The 23,719-nt window shown below is 40.9% G+C and overlaps 1 protein-coding gene and 1 pseudogene across 1 annotated transcript in view; one reads left to right on the top strand and one right to left on the bottom strand.

Annotated features, from left to right (window-relative positions):
- Positions 1 to 23,719, top strand: part of Dab2 (DAB adaptor protein 2) — a 129,843-nt gene that overhangs the window by 22,906 nt on the left and 83,218 nt on the right. The gene's annotated exons all lie outside the window — the stretch shown is intronic.
- Positions 3,685 to 17,212, bottom strand: LOC125397502 (ATP-dependent RNA helicase DDX18-like; annotated as a pseudogene).

Raw genomic sequence — 23,719 nt, forward strand, 5'->3', positions numbered from 1 at the left:
GGGTGCTGAGGCAGATGGATTGCAAATTTGAGGCTAGCTGAGGCTATCTAGTGACTGGGAGGTCAGGCTAGGTTGAACTCCATGGCGAAACATTTTGGTCAAGAAAAAAATATGGGAGGAAGGAAAAGGAGAGGAAGGAGGAGAATAGAAGAAAGGAAGGGATGGGAGGAGAGGGGGAAAATGAAGTTGGGGAAAGAGGACTGGAAAGAGGAGAGGAAGGGAGAGGAAGATAGGGGAGAAGAGAGAGGGGGGCGAGAAACAAAAGCAAAGAGCCAATGAAGCAAAAGTCCATTGTCCCGTAGTCTCAGGCCTGAAGAAACTAAGCAAGAATGTTGCCCTGAGTTCAGAGCTTGCCTGTGCAACAAAGTGATAACAAGTCAGCCAGGGGCACATAGTAAAGCCCAAAACAGTGCTGGGTGGTGGTGGTGCACGCCTTTAATCCCAACACTTGGGGGCAGAGGCAGGTGAATCTCTGTGAGTTCAAGGCCAGCCTGGTCAACAGAGCAAGTTCCAGGATAACCAGGGGGACACAAAGAAACCCTGCCTAGAAACAGCAAAAACAAACAAACTAACAAAAAAACCAACAACCCTGTGTATGTACAATACATATACAAACATACTTACATAAACCTTACATGTGTCCATAACATCCTACTCTTAGCAGCCACATACCTCTGCTCCATAATAAACCCCTGGATACTTTGGGGCAAACTCATTGTGCCTATAATAGCAGAAGTTACAATGCAGTCCATTGTATCTATTTCTCTATTAGCTGAAAAACATGTATAGCACTTACTGTTCAAAAGCCGAGCATGTGATCTAACAGACTGATGCTTATATAGAAAGCTTTGACTCTCAGGGGCTTCCTTACAGCATCAATAACAGTATACAAATTACCTGGAAGATGTTAGGGGGAGGAATGGCAGCAAATATGTCCAAATACATGGTACACAATTTTCAAAGATGAACGAAAGCATTTTTAAAATAATATACAACAAAAATACTTATGTATGGCTTATGGTTTACAAACCAGCTTCAAATTGCTTGGTAAGTGCTTCCATCACCAGCTAGGTTTATAGAGTACAGCGGTTTTCACCAGACATAATACAACAGCTATCCTCATAAATGCAATAGTTCTCATCAGACTGTGGAGAGGGGCTAATAATGAAAGAGGTGAGCTAAGGATGATGAACCCAGTAGTGAAATCAACCAAGGAGACTGTTTTCCCACATCACTCAAGCATAGATCACACTGTGTCAATTATCTTTTAAGGCTGGGATGTAGCCAGGAGAATATATTCCCTTACAACTGAACTTAGCAAGTGCTGATCAACACTGCTGTCCAAGATCCTTGCTGAGACCTCACTCACGTGACTTCCTTCCTCTAAGTCAGTGTATCAATTCAAGAAAAAGCAATGGGCAAGACCATCACAGGTCTAATCCAAATACAACTATACATTTCAAGAGCACAAAGCAAAATAAAATACCTTTCCTGATGATTGGATTTGCCCCTCTCTTTCTGGGACCAAGAGATTGTATTATTCAGAAAACCACTTAGCAGGGGAAAACTTCCAGGTTTTCAGTTCAAAACTCCCAAAATCAGTCTTAGCTTCTCTTGTTCTAAATACTTTACCCAGTGTGTTTACCCAGTTTTGCTGTCTTTTGTTTTACCTCTGACCACTTTTCATGACCAGATCTTCTGATGTCTGCGTGATTAAACCACTAAGTTCCTAGCTTATGTTCTGATTCAGTCCTTGGTCTCCATTGTCTAGTGTGTGTGCGTGTGTGCATATGTGCATTAAGCATGTGTGTACATGTGTGTGAGAGTGTATGTGTGTTTTATAGTATATTAGGACGAGAACCCTTTCCTAAGTCATGCTGGACAACTGCTATCCCACCGAGCAACGTGCCTAGCCCTCCCCAGCACAAAGAACAGTGTCCAGCACATGGCAGGCAATCGGGGGTCAACTTGCTGAATGAAAAACTAAGTGAATGAAATAGCCAACTGCCAGTGTGACTCAGGGATCACAGGAAATAGGCCACACATAAGCAATGAACTCCTAGGACAAGCTTTTCTGAGAGTTTATAACCAAACTTCTATAATTCAGTTTCGTTCTCTCTAACGTGGACCAATCATTCTTCTCTGTTTTTTTGGCTCGTGGGTTGCAATTAGAACAAATGATTGCATATTATCTAGTGTCTGGGAAACAATTTGCAATTTCAAATTTTCTGTCACTTGTCTTGTTTTCTCAGTTCCTTGCACTATTTCATAAAACAGCAATCACCAAAGAAGTTAGGATAAATATAGATTTCATCAACTCCATTTTGTTGCTTACATATGTCTTTTTTGTTTAAGAAAAATAATTCCAAAGTACTGGCTTAAAACAGGCAACAGTTCTATAAGATTAATAATTTATGGGTGGTTACTGGATATGATGGCTGTTTGGAGCCCTGGATATGGGGTGACACAACATATTTTAGTGAACATGCAATAATGGGAGAAGGTTATAAGCCTCATTATCACAAAGGTGCTATGATATCAAATCTGCATATCATCTCATACCCACACAAACCCTAATAAGAACATTTAAAAATCACCAGTTCAAAGCCAGGTAAAAGCTCTTACCTATAATTACAGCACTCAAGAGGCTGAGACAGAAGGGTTGCTGTACATTCAAGTCCAATCTGGGCTACATAGTGAGTCCTAGGCACCCACCTCAACTATAGCGTGAGATTCTGCTTAAGAAAGAGAGAAAACAGATACATACACACACACACACACACACACACACACACACACACACACGGAGGCAGAAACAGAAATACAAAGACAGAGAGAAAAGAAGACAGAGTGGGCAGATAGTCACAACTCTTGAAAGGTGGAAGCCGAAAGAGCTGGCTCAAAGTCAGCAGTGGATACATAGCGAAGTTGAAGCTAGTCTGGACTGCATGAGACCTTGTCCCAAAAACAAGAAACAAAAATAACAACATCAGAAAAGGCAGTCCCCCTAGTTAAAGCCAGTGACAAACACACATATAAATATATACACATACACAGAAGAAAGGAGACTTGTTGGGAAACAGGAGTTTAGAGGGAGAAGGGGAGGGATGAGAAAGGTTAAGAGCAGATAAAAACAATAAAACTCATTATATACATGTATGAAATTATCAAAAAATAAAAAAGGGTTTTAAAGCTTTTGGGCAAAGCAATGCTTAATGAATGAACAAGGGATGAACTGCTCATCACCCAAGCACATTGCTGACCTTGCTCCAAATATCACTACATTCAGTGTAAAAAGTGTTAGCGTTATTGAATACACACGATAGGTTCTGTTTTTCTGGCTTCCAAAATAATAATTAACTAAAGGTGTTTTCAAAGAAAACTTGAAGTAAGGTTTTTTATTTCAGTTAAGTTTTAGAGAACTGAAAAACTCGAGGCACCAGAATGTGAAGTACGTCTTTCGAATATTCTAGAGCATCCTAGGTGACAGAGCCATGATGGACTCTCAGAACATCACAATCCAAAATCAAAACTCTTTGCCCCACATTTAGAGGAGGTTAGCTAGCAAGTCATGCCACCAAAGTCTGCTTATGGTTGAATGAAAGGTGTAAAAATAAAATCATTCATAGTAAAACAATGATGCAATTTGGTTTGTGGGGACTTTTTAAAATTCAAATACTATCATCATGTAAAAGATATGAAGATCATTGGGCAATAAAAGTTCCTTTGTAAAGAGGGTGGAGAGGGGAGAATTAGGGAAGTTGGTTCAGATGCAGCAGCATCAGGGAGGAAGCTAAGTTCCTGGGGGGCCTGAGGTGTCAGCTTGCTGATGTGTTTAAGAAGTTTTGGCTTCACTTTAATCGTTTTCTAGTAGCCGAATTCACCATGTTACTCTCACCTTCATGGTCTTCCAAGTTACTATGAAGAAAAGAGTAATCTTAAAACCAAGCGAAGGAGCAACCTGAGGCAAATTTAAGCTAGCATCATGGATCTGCTTCAGAGTGAGAGTCATAACTTGCATGTTTCTTGGGTTTATTTAGGGAGAAAATAATGTTTTTTGCAATCAGCTTTTCAAACTGAGACTCAATGTCCGGAAACATTTGACCAAAAAAAGACAGGCTGATTCAACAGAAATTTGGATTGCTTTAAGAAACAGAAGAGGCACAACTACCTCTTCAGGTGGCAGGATGAGTTGTAGGGTGGTGACCTCTTCCTTCTATAACTTTGGTAGGTGGATTGTACTGAATAATTAGGTCTTCTTCAGGGATGCCCAGCCCTCTCTGGCTGCCACATCTGTGCACAACCCTATTCCTAAATCTGCGAAGCAGAACTGGAAGTGCATGGTTGTCCATTTATTTTGCTTTTGCCTTCCATGGATGGCCATGCCAGGCTAATCAACATGGTTCAGTAGCACATAGTGGTAGTCACAGATATTCACAATGCAAAGGAGACAGTTTTGTTTCTTCTTCTGGTTCTTCTTAAGGACATGAAGAGCAGAAGGAACCATTCTTCAGGACAAACAACGTATCTGTGCTCAAGTCTGTCCACTGTGGCAACCTTTCTACAGTCGTCAATACCAACACATGGCTCCTTTTTCAGAGAAATCCTTGCCAAGTCCACATCTTGAGTTTGTGTGGGAGATAATAGCATGGTTTGCCTGCATGCTGGAAAAGGCTTAATAAATTACTTTGATTCCTTTTCAAACTCAGCTTCCAAAATACAACAAGCATCATCAATAACTCTATAGAAATCTTATAGAAACCCCTAAAGGATTCTGCATGTGGTCCAGGAGACCACCTGGATTGGATACAGTAGTGTTGAGTCCATTGATGTGCTTCTGGGCAAAGACAGTATTCTTATGTTAAAGCACGTCTACTAGCCCCACCCTCCTTCCAAGATAGGGTTTCTCAGTATCTTTGGAGCCTGTCCTGGAACTCTCTCTGTAGACCAGGCTGGCCTCGAACTCATAGAGATCTGCTTGTCTTTGGCTCCCTAGTGCTGGGATTAAAGGTGTGTGCCACCACCGCCCACGGCAGGTCTGCTTTTCTAAATGAGAATAATAGAACACAATAGCTCCTCTCAGGATAGTTGCAGAAACACTTGGTCACAGGATTCAAGTGCCTCCATTTCTGTGAATTTCTAAGAGTTGACTGTGGAAACAAAGGTTGCTAAGGTAACAAGTCAGAAGGAGAAAAGTTGCTTATGTCACCTGGAGCACCTTTGACCCTAGAAACCCACTCAACTCTCTTATATACTAAAAACAAAAACATTTGTGTCATAAAGTAAATCAGGGGTTGGCATTCGTCCCGTTAAGTGGATCAATGAGGGATACAAACTAGATGACTCAGATCTTACAGTGACCTCTCCTTAATTTAAACTGTTTTATTTATGTGGCTCTCAGGATCAGGAAACTGAGAATAAAACCACAAAGTTTTATCTCCGCCTCTCTCTCCTGTCTGGGTAGTGACTTATTACTAAGTGAAGGTTATTGTTACAGATGGGTATGTTGAAATGTCTTTGATATGCCTGTCATTTGAAATTAAACACCAGCTACTCTGGGGCTTTCTGTTGAGGGATAGGGAAGCAGTGGAAGAGCTTCCTTGAGGGAATGAAGACCAGCAGAGGCATGGGGGGATAGGATGTAAGTGTGTGTGGAGGGGTATCTTCTCTTGCTATGTGGCATGTCAGCATTGGGTGTGTGTAAAACATCTCTAGAAGAGTCTTCATTCCCCCCACACACACACACTCTCCATTTTTAACCCAGTCATGTCTCCCAAGTTCTTACAAAATTAATAGCTAACGTTTGATCTAACAGACACCACCGATCCCATCATGGTATCACAGTTGCTCCCTTCATTGCCTTCTTTCTTCTTATGGACTGATTATGCGACCATACTCTGGAGATCATGAAGCCATGGGCTGCTATGTCATGTGAGAAAACACTCGCTTTGGTTTGGATCTATTGTTGCTGCTATTGTTGTTGGCTTGTTGGCTTTTGTCTATTGACAAGCTTGACGTCACTAATTCAAATCCCAGGCCAGCTCTCGAGTCAAAAGATAGGATGCAGAGACAGTGCGAATCTGTGTCAACTGATGAGTGGAGGATGAGGCATCTTGGCACATCTCAAGACAACTCAGTGAAAAGCCAGGGTGTAGTCAAGAACGTAATGAGTGGCAATGACAGGTGTGTCATGGCCGATGGCCATTAGTCCGTGCACCATATTTGGGTCACGAACTTAATAACGTAACCCTACCACAGAGAGGTCTGTCTAACCTAGTTAAAATATGCATCCGAAGGCTTTCACTATAAATTAAACTTTTGCCTCCTTTAATGTGTAAGTGATTATGCTAAACGTTAGCCAAGAAAAATCAAGTACACAGAGAGACCTCATACTTTATAAAACACTTGACACTAGAGAAACAAATAATCCTACAATTGACTAAGAGAGGGACATACGATATCTTTATAATGAAGAAAACACGGCCTCTCTTTGGGGAAAAGCCAATACTCTAGTACTAGTAGGGGAGAGAAATAAACAAGGAACCAAAAAGTATACTGTATCTAAAGGAACTTCATGTGGAGCCAAGACTGAAAGCATGTCATTGACCATTCTTCAGTTCCAAATGTCCTTTCGGGGCCCTGCGTGACAGTCTGGGATGAGTCAAATGGAAACTTTCCAGGGACTGCTAGGTCAAAGCTCAGACCAGAGCTCTGCCCACTAAGAGAAGCTTTGTAAACAAAACTCAAGGTAACCTAGTGGCCAACAACACTGCTCTGCCTTTGGTCTGCCCAGGTGCAAACCCAGCTCCATTACTCGGCAGGTGTGCTGTGCTTAAGTCTGTTCAACTGTACCTCAGTTTTCCCTTCTAGAAAGGAAGACGAATAAAGCCTTCTTCTTAATGAAATTCTCATGAGGATCAGGAAATTGGGGTATACCAAATGTGTTCACCATGGTGTCTTTTGCACAAGCACCGTACGCTATTCATTACCCAAGCAGAGAGACAAAAGGCGAGCTGTAGGCATCACGACTGTATCAGTCACATCTGTGGCAAAATGGCATAAGGCAATGTGGGGAAGCGGTGCTGACATGTGATTGAAAATAAACAAATATGTTAATTAATATGTTAATAGTTGAGTCTTCCCTGTGGTCCAGAAGAATTTATAGCAAACATGTGCACACACGTGTACACACATACACACGCAAATGGCAAAGAAAATTGAAGCAAACCCAAGTCATGGTAGTAGCTTTGGTGTGAAGCAGACACCTTAACAGAACAATGACCAAATGACCTTTGGTGAGGACCAAAGACCAGATAAACAAATGCAAGCTAATAGCCCCAGTACTGCATGGCTGTGAAGTTCTGCGTTTTGACTTAAATGTGTACAGTTACAGTTACAGGTTGCCTTTTAAAAGTCAAGAGATCAATGTAAATGAACAATGCATGCAGGTCATCAGGCAATTAACAGCAAAGACCAAAAAAGAACTGTGACTAACATGTCCCCATCCTATCTTCTCTTCCTAAAGTAATTAACCTGCTATTTTAGGGTAGTTGAATGCAGGCCATCTTCCCTTCCCATACCCTCCCTTTCCTAAAACACTTTTAGAGGTTTTGTTTGTTGAGAGTCTATTCTGTCTTATTCCCAGCATGCTTTTCACAAGCTTCAGACAACAATCAGACCTCACCATTCGGAAACCTTTGTGTCCTGGAAGTCTTACGTGAAGTTTTGGCCATCTCAGGACATTTTCAAGTTTTCATTGAGTCATAACCACGGACCCAAACAAGTCTAGAGGATGTAGACAACACAACCTTTGCAGGACAGCCCACCAAGTCTGGTGTAATGTGAGCTTGACCCACTAGCCAAAGGCGTGCACCAAAAGTTCTACTCTTAAAGTCATCAGCATGAATTTTGTGGAGTTCAAGAAAATGTTGGGGAGGGAAGGTAGTCAGGAAGTTGGCAAGACCCAAGGTCTCAAAGCCGCTGTGCCAAGTTCATAGATGTGTTAATTACCTTGATTGAGGCAGTGTCTGGACAATCTACAGGGGACTGGGAGAGAGTCCAGGCAGCAGACCTCACTGAACCTCAGGGCAGTTCAGGGTAGAGTCAGAGCACCAAGAAGCCTCTTCTTTTAGGACAACGGAGGCATCTTTGTTCAATGTCTTACCTGTAGTCAGGTTTTGGTGTTTAGACGTTCTCCCATTTGCTCTAACAAGGTCTTCTGACTCACTCAACCTGGACACTTGGCAAGAATACTTTCCTAAAGTACGGTAGCTTACAAATTAAATTTCTGAAATTGGGGAGTATATGACACAGATTCCTTGAAGCATTTGGTTTATCAATTAAGGGACAGATTTTCAACCTATGAGTTGCGACCCTTTGGGAGAGTTAACAACTCTTTCACAGGGGTCGAGTAAGATCATTTGCATATCAGATATTTACGTTACGATTTATAATGGTAGCAAAATTACAGTTATGAAGTAGAAACAAAAATAATTTTATGACTGGGGGTCACTACAATATGAGGAACTTATTAAAGGGTCATAGCATTAGGAAGGTTAAGAACCACTGAGCTAAGCACTGCCCTTACAAAGGACAACAGTCAAAGAAAAGCTATGTTTGACATGGTGGCACACTCCCTTAATCTTAGCACTCCAGGAGGCAGAGGCAGGTGGATTTCTGAGTTGAAGGCCATCCTGGTCTATAGAGTGAGTTCAGGAGCTACCCAGGGAAGTCCTGTATTGAACAACAATTAAAAAATAAATAAATTTTTATATAAAAATAAAAATACGTAATCCATAATAATTAAGGGTTGTTCATCTTGAAGGTGACTCATGCTGTATAAAATTGTAAAGGGTCGTATGCCATAGTTTTACAATTCAAATGGATACAGCATAACCAAGAATAGAAACTGAGTGGATTGACTGGGTTCTGACAGTGGGTCTCTAACCTAGCTCGATGTAAGAATTTACTACAAACCTTCCGCAAAACTTACTTCACAGATAAATTAAATCAGAATTTCTAGAAAAGGAATCCCTAATGCTAACAGTGTCTTGAATATAAGTGATCTCATATACAGCCAGGATGAGGATTCAATGGCATAAATGATCCTGCTTGGTGCCCTTGACCAAAGGTTACCAGACACACCTTACAAATGCCATGGAATCTAGACCCCTGGGTATAGACAGACTTAGACTTAACATGCCTTCATGGGTAGGAGTGGGTACCTGAGGGAACTGACGGCGTAGGCCATGCAGATGTCAGGGATGGAAATCTCTGAGAGTCTCTTCAGGCAAAGCCCTTCCTTTGACAACCTAGAGTCCTAGAAATAGCTTCAATGCACACAATTTTGGTTTTCTAAGGAGAAGCCTTAACTAGGTCAGCCTACTGAGTTCCAAGGTGTTTTCATCTACACCAAAAATCTTACTTTGACCTTGCTTGATGCAAAACAATTGAAGCTTGGTTTTCTAATGGGTTTCCCTTGTTCAATTTACAAAACAGGGAGACTGCTTTGATAACGATATGCCTTTGATGAGATTTCAAGACTCACTGCTGAATATACTCTGTGAGTGCTTACACCATGTCAACTTGAAAGAAAAGAGCCAAAAGATTGTTCTGTTTTGGGGGAGGGGTGGCTGTATGTTTCAGACAGGATCCCATTATATAGATCAGGATAGCTTCAAACTCAAGAGCCTCTTGTCTCAACCTTCAGATTGCTAAAATTATAGACATACACCCTTATCAAGCTTGAACAATCGGACTTTCAAATTGAACTGTACTGCAAGTAAGATTCTTAAATTATACCGTTATCAACCACCCTACTTTTCTCTCTCTCCACAGACCAACATTTCTTTGTTTTTTTGTCTGCTTTATTTTATTTTTTGTTGTTTTTATTCAAATCCATTAGATCACCTTTCTCTTTAGAGGTGGTCCTGTTCACACAACCAGCTCGAGAACAGAGATTGACTTATTTCCAATTTCCAATTGTGTCTGTTTCCCACTGGCCAGTAGTATCTTATTCTTTGTGGTTTTGTAGGCCCCTCAATCCATCCTTCCTCTAAAATGGAAAAAAAAAAAGGAGAAAACTTCTCTCTCTGCATTTTTTTCTCCAGTCTTTCTGAGACCAAAAACACTTCCTGTGCAGGCAGAGGTTCTTCTGCTGAAGATAACTCGACTTCCCACCTGCTGTTGACTTTGTTGAACTGGTGGAGTTTGAACTCTGGGATTTGGGTGCTGATCCATTGCTGTCTTGTTTTGTTCTACGGTTGCCTTAGAATGGAATTTGAGATCTAAGAGTCAAAATAGCACCATTGAAAGTCCACAGTCTCTTCAGCCTTCAAGGTACTTTTGCAAGTTCATCAGTATTTCTAAAGTCAACACTACCAGATCTGCCTGTCCTGGGGCAGAACAGATAATAGAGGTGTTTTTAAAACTGCACTTCAATAAATACCTTGTGTCCTTGGTCTTATCAATCAATAAAGACAAACCTTTGACTCAACAGTTCTTAGCCACTGGGCAGGGAGCTATACTCCTGCTGTTCTAGAATTTGAGAGACTGAAGCATAGGATTGCATTCCAGAGTAGCCTGGGCTACATACAGAAACAGACCTTTGTTTTTAAAAAATGAAAAAGAGAAAGAAAAAAGAAAGAAAGAAAGACTTCTATCTTAACCCAGTAGAACATAAGTTTCATCTATCCCAGCTAACTATTCAGCTTCTCTAGTTCTAAAAAACTTTTCATAGAATATTGGATCCAAATGTGTGATAAGATCTGCCCACATCAACCAAAACCACCTAAAATGACCCTACTGTGACTTTTAATCAAATATTGAATAAGATCACAGCTGGAAAAGAAATGTGAGCAATTGAAGCACTTCAGAGAAAATAATGGTGGGGACCAATATGGTCCAAGAGAAAAAGATGCTGGGTACTGAAACCTTGCCAATTCCCTGGAAGCTAAACTCACAGAGAGCACCATGCGAAAATGGAGAAGTGGTGGCTGGAGTTTGGCCCTGCATTCTAAATGTATTCATTTTGTAGTAGCAGCTTAGAGTTGAGGGGAAAAAAGAAAGCAAAAGAGGGGAGGGACACTGAAGAACCTTACAATGGCATCTTTATCTTTCTAAAAGCTATACTCAAAATTCACACTGTGCCCCTTAAATGTGTACAGTTGTTGTCTGCTGTGTACTAAGTCTAGGTTTGATCCACAGCACTGTCAGAAACCACAGATAAAAATACAGTCTTCCAGGAAAACAGGACAATCATGAAATGAAAATACAGTGTGTTACTCAATTAGATTCTAGGAAATTAAAGCTGAAAATAAATATTATAGTACTTCAGAAGTTCTTTCTGATAAGGTATTGTCAACAGACCAAGTTTTATCTGATTCTTCTTCAAACTTGTGTAAGACTTTACCTCTAGTAATTGATGATCAATGAAAAACCCCTAAGTGACTGGGCCTCGCCTCACCATCTCACACTCAAGATGGGCTACAGTCCAGCCACAGCTGTTTAGAGTTATTGTCCTCAACACCCACAGCTGAGCCTGACTCTCACAGATCTCATGCAAATCTGACTGACACCATTGTTCATCCAAGCAGTTAAGCGTGTCTTACAATCAGACGCTCTGACTCGGTGGAGCAAGCCACTCAAGAAAGCCAGCCTCGTGACATCATATTAACCACGATCAGCCAGCCAGTCCGCAAATGAGACTCCAAACTATATGAGCAATTTAGTCTGCTTCCCAAAGAAAAATTTCTTAGTGGTGAGATTATTCGAAAGAACATATTTTAGGTTATGCAAATAATCAGAGAGAGAAAGTGTGTAGGGGGTTCATTCCAGGGCAGCATCACTAAAGGAACTGCTGTCTGACAGTGTTTGAAGGGGATCCCCTACATTTGCATCAGTAACTTCTGATATAGTTTTAATACCAGCCCTTTTCCTTCAAAGGTGTCTCCTATAACTCCGTGATTTCACAACTTGCTTGAGCTGACACTGAGGATGACGAGGCTGAAATGTTCCTTCCTGCTTATCTTGATGAGTTCCATTATAGAAGCAGAGATTTGCTTGGTGAGAAAACCCCAGCCTTTAGAGCTAGACTCTCTGAACCCCTTGTCCCTCACCCAGGAGCCCACAGCCTTCCTTAAGCCTGAGACTCATCTGTAAGCATAATACATGACACATACTAAGAAGCCATATTGTCTGGCAGATTCACAATAAATAGGACTATTCATTTAGGCACCATTATTTAATACTTACTTGTTTTACTATTTATGATCTGACGCTGGGCAAATAAATCATTAACTCTTCCCAGACTTCAGCTGCCCCGGCTATGCGTAAGTGAAACCTTATGACACTGTCTATACATCTTTCCAGTTCTAAGAAGCCCAGGAACGGGACCACATCTGCCATCAATATAAAAAAAAACCACGAGCACAAGTTCTGAATTCTGCTGAGCAGCGGTTCTACTTCTGCATTTCACAACTTTCTCCAAGAAGACAGAGCAGCGGAGGAAGAGAAGCTCCTATCTGCACAAATCCCCAAAACACAGGGTCCAAGATGTGCGCACTGAGTGAAGACCCCGCTCCTCGGGGAAGAAAAGGAAAAGCTGTGCCCCACAAACAACAACGGAGCCCCAACGATTGATTTCCATCAGACTTTTATTTTCACATGTGCATAAGACATATATAATCTTTAGTGAATTTCTCAAACACGGCATGGAGGTTAGGGACGTTGAAGGGGACAGAGGTTTGGGGAGGGAAGAAGCCCAGCTTGGATTCTTAGCTCTCCCACCTGTTAGGTGAACCAGGAAACCCCTTTTCTGTTTTGGGGGGAGGAGTCACGCGTCAGCTTGGATCACAATAGGGACTTCCTTCCAAATGTGTTCCGTTAACCACAGTTCATATGTTGAAGCCTTGGTTGACAGGGGTGATGGGACTAAGAGACCACAGAACACATGTAGAATAAGAATTTGTTGAACTGAAATGGACCCAACTTGGTTTCGGATATTAGTTGAGCTCCAAAGAAAACTGAAGCTATTCATTCTTTAATAAAAGTCTAAATAATGACCTGCAGATCTTTTATTCTGTGTTTAGATAAGAACTGATTAAATTAAAGAACATTTCTTAAAAAGTTTGGACACAGGCTTTTAGGTACACAGGAATAAAATGTACGTGCAACATGGAGTATTCTGATAGTGTACTGTTCCTCCACCCTTGGCGAGCATAGTGTGAAACAGCAGGTTAATGGGTCTAAAAACTGTACTGCGCCCAGATGTGCATATTCTCTATAATCAAATCGTCTTACTTAGGAGAATTTGACCATAAAACCCTTGGAACACGAATTGAGGCATGGTATTGTTTACGGACACGGAAGAGGGAGCAGCAAGCACACATAATAATATATCTAAGTTCTAAACACCTAGATCTATCTCAGAATATTTGCCATTGAGGGAGTAGGGGAAATATTTACATGTAAAATTAAGCACTTTGAATAAGGTTTAAAGGCCAGTGTGACTAATAAGAGGTAATTACCACAGGAAGGAGTGCTTTTTACCATGGGAAGTGGCGCTCTGAAATACTTTAGGATTTCTTTTCTAAAGAGGGATCTTTTAGTATGTGGAAAATTTAAGAAACTTATTTATTAAGAAATACATATTTTCTTACATTTAAAACTTTCTTTTATAAGTATTTATGTGAACACACATGACCCGGCACACACGTGTGGGTCAGAGGGAAACTTTTGAGAATTGGCTTTTCCCTTCTACCTTGAAGGTTCCCAGGATTGAACTCAGATCCTCAAGCGTGAAGGCCAGAACCTTCATGAGTCATCATGCCTGTCAAAGAAGTAAATACTTTTAAAATGCTAATGCAAATGTCTCTGTGATTATCATAAAGCTAAGGTTTGAGAAACAATAAGAGTACAAGAAACACAAACATTTTCATCTCTATTGAATAAAGTTGGAAGTGGTGCAAAGCACCAGTGATCCCAGCATAGAGAGTCTGAGGCAGGAGGACTATGAGCTCTAGGCCTCCTAGACTACATAGGAAGAACCCCACCCTGCTGGAAAAATTAATCTCCTGCGTCTACACAGGGCAGATAACTTTTAATGCGGGCATTCAGGACTAATATCCTAACTAGTATCAGGACTCATTCAATCCATTCCCCTCACACATATATTTAGGTATATATGTCAGTTTTCTGATGTCACTTTTAGGCCAATGTCACTTTACACTGCTAGATTCTAAAAACACTTTACAATGTCACTTTACAATGCTAGATTCTAAAAACAAAACACACAGGAAAAACCTTGTGTTCATCAAACATATATGCATGCACGTGCATCATATACGTGCATGTACATATACATGTGTGTATTTATACAATATATTTATATATATAAATGTGAGAAATGGATTCAAACCTAATAGACACATAAAAAGTGTCCACTTGTACCTACAGCAAGCCCTGTGCAAGGTGAGAGGTTTATGCTTTGATTTCTATTCTAGACAATGAGATTAAGAACTCCACATGCTGGGTTCATCGTTTGATGCCAGTTCTTTGCACAGTCATGTCCAGAGGACTTACTTAATGGATATTTGTTGAATTAATTGAACTAGTGAATAAATTAATGAATGGGCAAGATATGGAGTTGAGGGAAAACTGTCCTGGACATGGTTATCAGGGAAGAGGATCCCAAAATGAGTCTGAAGGATGCTTCTAGAGTAAAAAGAAGGAAGCCCAAACTAGGGAATGCATGCTCAGGGGAAACACAGGCAGGTGTGGGAGGGGAACGAGAGGAGCAGAATAGAGACATGATGTAATAAGAGATGGAGACTGAAACAGGGGTATGATTGATCTTCAGGTAGAGAATACATCTTGGACCACAAGGACTCCACTGAGTAGGTTAACCTGGAGGGAATGGTAACCTGGGGGTAATGATCAGCTCTGAAGTCAGAGCTAAGCTAGAGAAAGAGGAGCAGTGGAGATATTGGGAGAAGACGGGAAGCCACTAGCTGGTACAGGAAGAAGATTGGCGCTGTGGTAACCATGGTGGAGAAGGCTGACATGAGAATGTGAGAAGAGGGGATCATACGTAGGAAGACACAAAGACATTTCAGCTAATCCAGAGTTTACAGCTTGTCCCAACCACAGGGCTCAGAAACCTGAGACCTGGGTGATAGAGGAGCCCCTGTCCCCCGTTAGTCATGTAGAAGGTAAGGTGTGATGGGCCAATTGGAGCTCAACAGAGAACACCAGAAACTGTACACTTGCCTTTAGTTTTTCCATTTCAGATATGATTTCTAGGTACTTATTTTGGCCAAAATGTAATTCTTGCTCCCTGAGGACACTAATCAGGGTGTGTCCCTGAATTAATGGGGAGGGGAAGCCAACACAATGCTGGGCAGGTAAAAAAAAAATAGTGTTAGGAATTATCAGACCATCAGACCTTTTTCCCTGTAAAGAGATGAAACTGTATCTATCTGTCAAATATAATAATGTTTTAATACAATTTCTTTTCAGACAGAATTTTTGAAACAATCTTGTCAACTCTTAACAGCTTCTTAAAGTTTCATCCAAAGGGGGGAAAAACCCTGAAAGTTGAGGAAAGAAAGATCTAGAGAACCAACAAAAATAAATTTATAAATTAAATTATGACATCACCTCCAGTTTGGAGAAGTAAAATCTGGAAAATAGTAAGAGGGGAAAGAGTCTAATACAGTGCCACACATTTGTAGTTCCAACTATGCAGGAGGCTAAGGCAGGGGGTTCACCTGAGTGGAAGGGTTCAAATTCAGCATGCTGAAACACAGACATTGGCACAACCACCACCACCACTCCCCCAAAACTAAACAAACAAACACATAAGAATGGTATGTGGTTTGTAGGCCTACAAACCACAATCCCAGAGAACTTAGACAACACTGCGGACACTAAGAGAGACTTACATAGATATAATCTACATGGGAAATAGAAAGTAGAAAAAGACAAGATCTCCTGAGTAAATTGGGAGCATGGGGACCTTGGGGGAGGGCTGAAGGGGGGAGGGGAAAGGCAGGGAGGGGAGCAGAGATAAATATCAATAAAAATGTATTTAAAAAAAGAATGGTATATAATTGACAACAATCGTCAACCTTAGTTTTTGAAAAATAAATAAAAATGTTCTCTTTGGCCAGGCAATGATGGTTCATGCCTTTAATCACAGCACTCAGGAGGCAGAGGCAGGTGGATCTCTGAGAATTCAAGGCCAGCACAAACACATACACACAAACACACACACACATATATAATCAATATTCTGCATGATTATAAAAATGTATTTAAAAAGCACTTTCTTGACATAACACAGTTTTGTTTTAATTATCTTTCAGAACATTAAAAGGTACTTCTTGTCTTATTTTGGTTTGATTTGGTGTTTTGAGACAGAGTTTCTTTGTGTGGCCTTGGCTGTCCTGGAACTCACTCTGCAGATCAGGCTGACCCAAAAAGTGCTTTGTAAACACTAATCATTGCTCTTATTGGTGTCGCTGAAGTCCTCATCCCAAGAGTTACAAAATGAAAGCATCAAGTTGAAGGGTTCAGGAAACTTTAACCTGTTGAATCTCGAGTATCAAGACGACTCAATGATTTGGCCTGAGGCTTATCAAAAACACTGCATGATTATTGGATTTAACCAGCTAAGGTCCTCAACAGACACCTGCTCAAATCCTGAGCACAGAATTCTGAATATGAAATCCCTAAACTCACACGAGCATCAGCTCCATGTGAGCAAGCTCTGCCAAGACTCCCCTCTGAATGTGTTTAAATTGAATGGGTGTGAGCTTCTACAATAAAAGGCCTTTCTTTTCATTCCTCTTCTTATGAAATGGCTTTTACCCCAAAAGTAGAGAGGCTTAAGCGACTCCGATTAAACACTACCTAGAGATGAGGGGATACACTGAAACGCAGGAGTCTTCAACTGTGGTATCGTCTGTGCTGTTCAGGTCCCTCCGGAACGCAGGAGGGGAAATGTCCTGGAACCATAATGTAGTTATTGACGTCAGAGAGTCTGAAGTGAAACAATTAAGGGCTTTCACTTCATTATTTTGCAGACAACGGTGCATTGAGAATTAGCTTCATGTCAGACATCACTCTAGAAGTTGAACAGGGGCAAAGAGTTTAAGAGTCAGTTACCAGGCTTCCGCACGACCCGCAGCAATGTATAGGAGGGCATGTGCATGACGTCAAAGTGGTGTGAGTGTGACCTCCGTGGGATGACCGAGACGGGTACGGAAAGGACATCTCGGCAAGTGTGCTGAACTCTAGCCTCAAAAAGGGACTCACTGGATCTGAATCCTTCTGGCACAGTGAGGAAATTATTATTATTCCTGTCAGAATTCACAGTGACAGGTGCGGGCTTGAATTTGTACCTGAGAAATAACTGATAAATGGAAATCACTACTACACATTCCCTGTGCTGAGACCGGGTCACATTGTAAGATTTAGACAATCACAGGAGGTAGATAGATACTAGAGGTGAGGAGGGTAATGTTGAGGAGAAACAGGTATGCAAATGTGTGTATGGCCGTCAGTGTGCTTATTCATTCACTAAATACATCTGTTGATGATCTGAGAAAATTATTCATACTTCCACTTTTAATGTGACACCAGATGTTGGTACTAACCCATCTGCCAGGAGGGTGCTTCTAAATCATGGAAACACTGGAGAGGTCCAGAGTCCCAGTGTGTGTTTCTGTAGCTCTTCATCCAAAGAGTTGCTATATAGCAATATATAAAAAGATCTTTCACTAGGAACTTTCTGATTAGGGAAATATCTGTTGGAAATGACTGCATCTATACTCAGTACTTGGACTGTGTGGCTGTGGGCTGAAGGAACGGGTCCAGTCCCATCTTCCATGTGGATGCAGTGACCTGCATACCATGCTGCCTGCCTGGTTTGGGCTGGAAGATCCACATCTGACTTCTGGGTCCTTGTCTGTAGGTCTCTGTTAGTCCTCAAGGCATGGCTAGTCCAAAGCAATCCTCCTCTATGATTTCCCAAAGTTCCGCAAGGCTTTCAAATGCTGATGGTGGCTTTGCTGGGCCTTCTCTTTAACAGCTGCATTTCCTTTGGGAAAGAGTGGCTTTCTGTCTGCTGCGGCAAGCAGTAGTTACTTCTTCTCATAGTTGAGAAGTGAAACCAGGGCCACAATGTGCCGTTTCCTGGGCACTTCCTATTAAAGTTCCCTTCCTTTCACCACGAAAACTAGATTTAGAGGCACAGGTTCATAGACCAAGCATCAAGACTGTCGCTTGTCAACTGCACACTCTCGGATGAACTCAGTTTCTGTGAATCGACTCTTCTCTTCGTTTTCTGAATGTGAAAATTCTAGTCCCAAGCCCACGGGGTTGTTGGGAAGCATGACTGCAATATTACACATAAACAGCCTTATAAAGGTGTTTGGCACCCACCATAACTCAAAGTCTGGCTGATGTTACCATTAATGTTTTTACCTCCTAATGTTTCTATTATCATGTAAATTTCATATGTACTTCACTCCCCAAATGGCTGTTTTCCCACTCAAAAAAGATTCAAAGATTGCATCTGTATTATTATTGTGTGACCATGTATTGGGGATGTCTATTTGTGCCCTTACACAACAGCAGTATAAAGTGTAAGAGAGGAGTACACTATTATCTAGTTATAACCATTTTGCGATGGGGTGGGGGGAATCTCCCTGAGATCCGAGAAACTGTAGAATTTTTTTGTGTCCTAGGCAATTGGCAAACTTGAAAATTTACTTACTACTGAGAAGAGAAGAGAAATTGGGATAAAATCTCATACTTTTTGCTGTTAGCTTACAGGGGAAAAAAGGTTTACTCTTTGTATTTGCTTAATAATAGTTTCCTGAACATGTTCAAATTGTCATGTGCTGAATTGGACTAGATCTGGCAGGCATACATAGTTCATATGTGTACAATGTGTGTATGTATGTATACATGGAGGGGATACACACTTCAATTCTAGTACTCAGAAGACAGAAGCAGGAGGATTGTGAGTTGGAGGTCAGCCTGGGGCTACATAGCTAGACCTTGCTTTTGTTGCTACGATCTTGCAAAGCTTCTAAATTTGTAAAGTGTGTCTATTATCATCAAGGAATCTCTGAGTGTGTAAGCAAGGGAGGATTGAAATAATACAAAGCAATAGGATTCTCTCAGAATATCATCAAAACAGAGCTTTGCCAATGGAAAAGGAAAGGATGAAATAAACTGGGAAGGTAGAGGGTCAGGAAGAAACGAGATCAAATAAATTGTAGAGGGAAGGGCATGGCGCACATACCAGGAAACATCACCAATAACAAATGCTTTTAAATGGACTCATTTAGAATCTTCTTCACCATCAGACCTGACGCCACTGGCCAGCTAATTGGGATGCTGAAGCCCAATGGTCATGAGTTCAAAGTCTTGAACTACAGAATAACTGCAAGGGAAACCAGGGCTCCCTGTCTCCCAAAATAAGAACTAGAGGGATAAGTAATATACTTTCATGGGAGAGTATTTGCTTAGCATGGGTGAGGACCAAAATTTAATCCCTAGTACCGAAAAAGAATAAATCTTTCCCAAGATTCTTCAACAAATTGTATAGTTGGATGGAGTTCTGTCTTAGTGCAATAATTCAATGATTGTTTTAGAGATAAATTAAGACTAGGGCTTTTTTTGTTGTTGTTTTTTCTTTTTATTTTTGGTTAGGATTCTTTTTGGTCTTTTGATGCTGCAGTTGTTAAAGGCATTTCTTGCTCTAAGTAAATCCCATTTATATGAACTGAAAATAAATAGAGAACCCCAGGCTACAATGTCAATTTTCTCTCATTCTCTTAACAGTGGGGTTATGAACAGCATAGTCTTAATGAAGATACTCTAAAAACTATATTGCTTTATATTTTAATTAATTTTGTATGTGCTTAAACATCATTAATATGCAGCAAGAAATGTTTCTCAATACTGAAACATGTGTGAGTCCCCGGATGATTCCCACACTGATAAAAACACAAATATTCTTAGTATGAGGTGCTCGGATATTTAAGTCTTTCTTAACTTTTCTAGATTTTAGAAACATTTAATCATCCTTAAAAGAACTCTATATTTTGGCATTCATTTTAAGACAAAGTCTTCCTAAGTACCCAGGCTGACCTTTATTCAGTCTGAAAACTGGGATTGCAGTTCGCTATCATGTTGCCAAAAACGTTCTATGCCATTTTAAAAGTACATTAAACTGCTTCAGTAAGGAGAATGTTGGCATGGGAAACAAAAGCACAGCTATAAGGCTGGATTAACAGATATCCATCTGAAAAGTATTATAACCGTCTCTTCAGAAAACCACGTAACAGGCGACAGATACTTCCCCTCCCTCCTGCCTGACTCAACCTAACTTTTAAAGTGGAGAATCTGTAAAAAATATCTCAGTTGTTGATTTCACAAAGAACTCGGCTTTTGTTTACAGTTACAACATGCACATATCGCAAAATTCTTGAAGGGGTAATTTCTGTATCTTTCATACTGTAATATTACAGAGAAAAATGTTTCCACCTTATGCTCATCTCGTAATAATTTAGTGGGCAGGTAAAGCTTGCCAGGTGATATACTGAACATGCATAGAGAGACATTTATCACACACACACACACACACACACACACTCTCTCATACAACACACAGGCACATACAGACACACATATACACATTCACATACTTGAATCCACCCTCAGGACCATGAAGCAGGAGTATTGTGAGTTGGAGACCATTCTAGGCTACATACCCAAGACCTTGTCTCAAAAAGTTAATAGAATAAAATAAACTAAGACAAACTAGAAATCATGTGATGCTGCTGCTGCAGTGAAGAGTGATGGGGTGTGAGAAGTGTCTGGCCAGAGGTGCCGCCTTAGGTTGAGGGATGAGCCCATGCTGGGCTTGACTCTGCTCAGATTAACTTCTTCAGCACACGAGAAGCCCTGCCTAGAAGAGTCCAGAGTCTAAGGGGGAGGTTTGACCTGCAGATATAAATGGAGGAATCGTTTGTATGTAAATGGATATTTAAACTATGGGTTTGCATAACATCACCTATAAGAATGAAGGAAATGATTCATGGCCAGCTGTCAGGGGCTTTTCTAAACATGGGGTCTTGAAAGGGTGACAGTCATTAGCCATAACCACATTTCTCAAAAAAGTAAACATTTTAAAGATCAAGTAGAAACATTTTACGTGTGCGTGTGTTTAAATATCTAGTCTGAAGCCACAGGCTAGCTCTACACAATTACTCTGATTAATGTAGACAGGATTTCAAATAATGTAGAATGCAAGACAGATCGCCCAGACGGTCTTTGCCATTTTGCATGGCCTAAGTGTAGCCGTACTAACTAGGAACTATTTTCCTGAGGGAGTCATGTTTCCCCAAGACATGATTCACAGTTCGTATGTGGTCTGAAATGAATGGAAAGACACCAACTGACTCCGAATTACAACGTTTTACCAAACTATTCCCCATCACCTCTATACCTACCAGTGAGAATAATGAGAATCACTCTGAGGAGAATTTCTCTGGCTTTCTGTATGGATCATCCATTGATTACTGGATTGATTGTTTGGGCTTAGTTGGTCAAACAGGGGGTTGTTTTTTTATCCTAGAATTCTGCTTGGTAAGCACTAGCCCACTGACCTATGCTCCCAGACTTCCAAGGGAGTCACATGTGTTCTAACTATACCCTCCACGTCTCAAGTTCTTCAGAGGAGTCTGCTATGCAACCCTGCCTGGAACCACTGGCTTCTTCAGAACTCGATAAAACTGTTATCGACTGAATACGAATGCCTGTAGGAGAGGAGACCGTTCAGTGTCATTCAAATGTTTCTTATACACTATCTTTTACACAACATTTGCCTCATTTATAGAGACTAGAGATTATTTTAAAGAGATGTTTATAAATAACAGCTTGTTGCAAATAAAAAATTGTCAAAGTACAGAAGAAAAGAAGGCCTGGCGGTGGTGGCACACGCCTTTAATCCCAACATTCAAGAGGCGGTTGCAAGGCCGATCTCTGAGTTCAAAGCCAGCTTGATCTTTGAACTAACAAGAGCTAGTTCCAGGACAGGCAGCAAAGTCACACAGAGAAACCCTGTCTCAAAAAAACAAAACAAAACAAACAAAAAAAATTAAAGAAGAAGAAAAGGTGACTGTATATTACTCTGTTTAACAGCTGCCTTCTCTGGTTAAAAAGAAGATTTGTCAGGAGTGGACGGTAACTTTGAAAGCAGAGAGGAGGGGATTCTTCTTCTCACTTATTTTTGATCCTAAGAGGAAAATATATAATGTGTGTGTGTGTGTGTGTATGTAAGTGTATCACTTAGTAAGATTAGAGATGAGCAAGAGAAATGTTACTTCCCAAAAGATCATGAGGCCAACTCTATTTTTGAAAAGGAAGGAAGTATCAATTTTAAAAACTGGAAAATTACATGAAGAAACCATTGAGAGAATTCAAAACAAGCAACAACTCCAAGCAAGGATTGTATTTATTACAGCCACCAAAGGTAGCTAGAGTTACTCAGACAAGAACATACGAAAACATCTTAGATAGTTAATACAAAGAGAAAAAATTTTAAAAGACTCATCATTTTTAATAGTTTAGCTGCATCAGAGTCTCCCTGAAAGATATAGATTACTTTTGTAGAAAAAAAAAATAACTTGTAAGCTTGCTTTGAGTGGGGAAAATGAGATTCATGCTCCAAAACACAGTGTAGAAAATGATCGCTTTGCTAACTATTAGGTAAATTGTTCCTCACAGAAAGCTGACAGTCACCCAGTGTTTAGAACAGGAAAGAGGAAAAAGCAGGGAAGGAAGTGGAGAAGGAAGAAGGGAGCTAAGAAACAGAACAGGCACTGGAGCCTTGGTCTCTGGGTTCCAGGAGGGAGCCATGGGTGGAACGGTCCAGAGGTCGTCACTGAGCAGATGAGACCAGTCTTTGGTTTTTCCAGACAGGGTTTCTCTGTGGAGCCCTGGTTGTCCTGGAACTCATTCTGGAGACCAAGATGGCCTCCAATTTAGAGATCTGCCTGCCTCTGCCTCTTGAGTACTGGGACTAAAGGCCTGTGCCACCATCAGCTGGCCGGAGAGGTTCAGTCTTGACTTAAAGTCCTCCTCGGTGCTCGGATTGTGCCTCCCTCCTTTACCCCCAGCGATGTCATCTAACTACATTTGTGTCCAAATTTTCAGAAAACAGTGAAGTAACTGGGTTTCTGAAAGCTTAGAACGGCAAACAAACAGCAACAGGGGGCGGAAGTGTAGTCCCCAGGCCACCCCCAACCAAGCCTATATTTACCAGGGAAAAGGTAAATAAGTGTCATAAATAACAGAATCAAGGTGACTTTGAGATGCTTGAATCCTAGAGTCACTTGAGGTACAGAAGCCTTAATTAATAGTGGCTGTTTTCCCAGAGTGTCATGGAGCCTAGGTGTGGTCCTGAGTCCAGGAAAGCAGAGGCAGGGAAGACCAGAGTTTGAAAGCAGCCTGGGTAACATGCCAGCATGCAATCCAGGAAACACATAAAACGTGAATGTCATTGGGAGAAACTACTAAACATTAGTGTGGTATTGATATCTATAGAGATGCAGATATAGCTGTCTATAGCTTGTAACAATCAGTGTCTGTCATTATCCTTGACGAATTCTTTATTGCTCATTAAAGAGTTGCGATCTATCTA

Source organism: Myodes glareolus, chromosome 15, assembly GCF_982192425.1.
Source record: "Myodes glareolus chromosome 15, mMyoGla1.1, whole genome shotgun sequence".
Taxonomy (NCBI): domain Eukaryota; kingdom Metazoa; phylum Chordata; class Mammalia; order Rodentia; family Cricetidae; genus Myodes; species Myodes glareolus.